We start from the raw sequence: 3752 nt of genomic DNA on the forward strand, positions 1-3752 counted from the left end.
TATAAAAATCATGGATTTTTTTTTTTTTTTTTTTTAATTTATGACCCTGTTAATAACAGCCAAAGTAGGCAACGGCCCAGGACCCAGGGCAAAATAAAAAGGCAGGGCCCCTTGTTCAAAAAGGATTAAGAATTTTTTAAAAAAACAAGATACTACTGTATCGCACAGAGAACTATATTCAATGTTCTATGATAAACCATAATGGAAAAGAATATTTTAAAAAAGAATGTAGGGCTTCCCTGGTGGCGCAGCGGTTGGGAGTCCGCCTGCCGATGCAGGGGACACGGGTTCATGCCCCCGGTCCAGGAGGATCCCACGTGCCGCGGAGCGGCTGGGCCCGTGAGCCGTGGCCGCTGAGCCTGCGCGTCCGGAGCCCGTGCTCCGCAACCGGAGAGGCCGCAACGGTGAGAGGCCTGCAAACCACACACACACACACACAAAGTATATACGTCTAACGGAATCACTTTGCTGTACAGCAGAAATTAACATAACACTGTAAATTGTTGAAAATAAAAACTATATTGATAAATAAAAATATTGATTAAAAAAAAAAAAGGACTTTAAGACAGAGACAGCCGAGCATAGAGCATGGGGTGACTGCACAGGCTACATTCCCGTGAAGCCAGGCCGAACAAGGTCTTGGTGGTTTCTGATGGAGCTAGGGTGACATCCCCTTTGCGGACAAACAGCACCAGTGACCACACATCAGAAAGCAAATGGGTGGGTTCAAGCTTCGGGAAGACGTGCAGTTCTGGATGCAGTTTTCAGTCCTGGAAATACAAAGTGATTGCAGCTCACGAATGGAGTCCCCCAGTGAGGATGCCGTGGGACAGAACAGGCAGCTTCCCTCCCGTGGAAAGGGCCCGGCCTCTGAGCAAGGGGCTTTCGTGTCAACGAGGGGTAGCTACTGCAGGAGGCTCCCTGGCGCTGAGCCCTGACGGATCTTCGGGGTTTGCTGGAGTGTGCACGGCTGACCAGCCTAGGGTTTGGGGATAAATGCTTGTTCCTGTGAAAAGACCCCTTCTGGGAAGGGATCCTGGACTTCATTGGCAGGTGGACTTTTCCCCAGATGAGGCGAACTGTGAGCCCTGGGGATGAACTGGCAGCCTAGGTACCTAAGCTGACAAAGATCTGCGGCTCTGAACACCCGCCCTACACGCTGCGCCAGCCGGCCCCAGGGTGACCTGCCCACCTCTGCCCCTTCTATGGTCTCAGCCCCATGGTAAGTTCTGAAGTTTCCAGGTGGACGGTCAGCATCCATCAGGTGCCCCCAGGTGCAGCCTCTTCTGTGAACTACACGTGGGCGTCCAGGACCAGCTCCAGAAAGAATCACATCTGAGAAATCATTGGAAGGGTGAATATCCACTGAGGGGAGAAGCTCTCCGGCACCTGGAAGGACAAGAGACAAAATATTCCACCCCCGACTCCAACCCCCAACCTGTCTCCACGGCCCCCTTGCTCATTTTTCTTTAAACAAAAAAACAAACAACCCCATTCTCCCAGCCTTTCACAGAGCTCTGGCATAGCAGGCCTGGGACTGTTTTCTCCATAAATATGTCTTGCAGGGAAGGACGGACAGACAAACTGATGAACAGGGCAGGGCAGGAGCATCCCAAGGCTGAGTGACCGCTGACGCTTTGGGCCCCTCAGCTCCCGTTCCAGTGCTCAGACGGCCCTTGAAGGGACTGGGCTAGGCCACTGCGAAGGCTCCCAGGCCCGGGGACACTCAGCTTCCCCCTCCAGCCCAGACACGTTCCCGGGACCCTGCCAAGCAGAGCCAAGAGGGCAAAGAATGGTACCAGCAGCCAGGGAGCTCCCGAGAAGAGGAGGCCTGAGCTTCCAGGTTACTGTGAGTCCTCCCACCTCAAACATAGAACAACTGCCTAGAGGTCAAGGACTGGGTCCGAGGCCCGGGGCCCTCGACCCTTTACGGAGCCCAGGTCCTCTCCTGGACATGGGGTGGGGGGGTCCCCAGCTGTCCCTCCGCTCCCGGGACAGAAACACAGGGGAGCTGCTTGCGGCAGCTGACCCAAGCTGGTTTGCTGGGAGGACAAGACAAGAGGGAGCCCCTCTGAGCCCAGGCCTGCTGCAGCTGCCCTGGGGTCACAGCCACCTTGCAGGAAGTATCTTGTGCCCACCTCACTCCCCCCACCCCCCACATTTGCCCAAGACTCTTCGGAGTGGGTTATAAAACAGGCAGGTGCCGAGGAAGGTGCCTCAGCCATGGGACCAGAGAAGGGGCTCCATCCTGAGCTGCGGGTGGTGTTTACCACTTAAGAAAAAACCTCCAAAAAAAGCTTCGGGTGGAATTTCAAGTCCTGGAGATTTCTCAGTAGCCGGGCCTCTCCCCATCGTATTTCTTTCTTTCCTCCCCTCTCCCGGCCTGCTTTCCCTCTTTGTTGCCAAGCTCAGACGACACTGCAGAAACCCAGCCCAGCGCCCACGAAGCCCGGAAACTTCCAGCTCCGCGACTATGCGGAAAGTTGGGGTCGCGGGACCGCGTGCGGCGTGACCCGGGCCGGCGGCCTCTCGCGGCCTCGCTCTGCGCGGCCGCGCCGGGACCTCGGACAGTCCGCCGGCCGGACGTGAACTTGACTCCGGCGGGACCGCGGGGCACTCCGGGATGACCTGGTAAGCGGCGCCCGCTCTCCCGCCCTAGCCCTCAGCGCCCCCCGCGGCCGGCGGGGTCCGGGGCCGGGGGCCGGGCCCGGGCTCGGGCCGGGAGGGGGCGCCCCGGGGGGCGAGCGCGGGGGGCGCCGCCGCCGCGACCGTGGCCGCCATGGAGCGCACGGCTCAGCCCGCGGCCCTCCGCCCAGCGAAGCCGCCCGCCCCGGCCTCCTCCCGAACAAAGACTCGGGAAGTTCGGAAGGGAATCTTTCGCGACATTTTCGTCCCCGGGCCGCTGGGTCTGGGCGGCGGCCATCAGGGCTCTTAAAGGGGAAAGAAGCTCGCTCTGGTTTTCTCTGCCTTTCGGCCTTGCGCGGCCCCCACCCGCTTTGGCTGGAGGGAAGAAGGAGGGGGCCCCGGTGCCACTCCGGCTTTCAGGTGTTAAGGCCCCAGGCCCAGGCCTGCCAGGGGCTGCACGCGGATCAGGGCCTGTGGGGTGAGCGACCCCCATAGCTCAGGGGAGGCAGCCCTGGCCCACCTGCGCGGTTGCCCCCGGCCGCTGCCGTGCGATTGGGTCCCGGGGGGCTCAGGCGGCTCCTGCTCCTCCCTCCCGCCTGAGCGGCTTCCCTGTGGCCGTCCTGGGGCACCTTCCCCAGGGGGACCTTCCCCAGGGGGACCCCTAGCCACCACCTCCTCTCTGCTCTGCCCAGGGCAGCTGTGCCAGGGCAGCCTCGGTGCCACGCCGCTATGGCAGCTTCAGGGACACAGCATGGCAGCTGTGGGCAGGGCCTGGGGAGGAGGGGGCGCCTGGGCCCTGTGGGGCCTTGTCCCTGGGGAGCAGGGCTGGGGACACTGGCGCCTCCACTGGCCTCTGCCCACAGGCCCAGGACCCCCTCTGGCTGGTTTCTCTGCACCCTCCTCCTCCCTTTGCCTGAGACAGGGCCGCCTGTGAGTGGCCTGATCCCTGGGGGGCGCCTACGGGTTGTGCGGTGGCAGGGACTCGGAGGCCCCTTTGAGCTTGACTGCCCCCCCCACTCCGTCCCGGTCCCGGTCCCCCCAGCCACAGCAGGGAATGCCTGGCTGGGCCTGCTGTCAGTCACAGACAGGTTCCCAATCTTCCAGAGGCCATTGCTAACCTCACCTCC

The 3752-nt window shown here is 61.0% G+C and overlaps 1 long non-coding RNA gene across 2 annotated transcripts; it reads right to left on the reverse strand.

The window, feature by feature from the left end:
* Positions 1-500: 500 nt before the first annotated feature.
* Positions 501-3519, reverse strand: LOC136792327 (uncharacterized). Of its 2 annotated transcripts, XR_010835975.1 has the most exons (3): positions 3146-3519; positions 1193-1389; positions 501-770 (listed from the first exon to the last, which is right to left on the reverse strand). It is a non-coding gene; the product is annotated as an uncharacterized lncRNA (long non-coding RNA). The 2 variants fall into 2 exon arrangements; XR_010835974.1 differs by lacking the exon at positions 3146-3519 and having other exon boundaries at positions 1193-2697.
* Positions 3520-3752: the final 233 nt, after the last annotated feature.

This window comes from Kogia breviceps, chromosome 12, assembly GCF_026419965.1.
Source record: "Kogia breviceps isolate mKogBre1 chromosome 12, mKogBre1 haplotype 1, whole genome shotgun sequence".
Classification (NCBI taxonomy): domain Eukaryota; kingdom Metazoa; phylum Chordata; class Mammalia; order Artiodactyla; family Physeteridae; genus Kogia; species Kogia breviceps.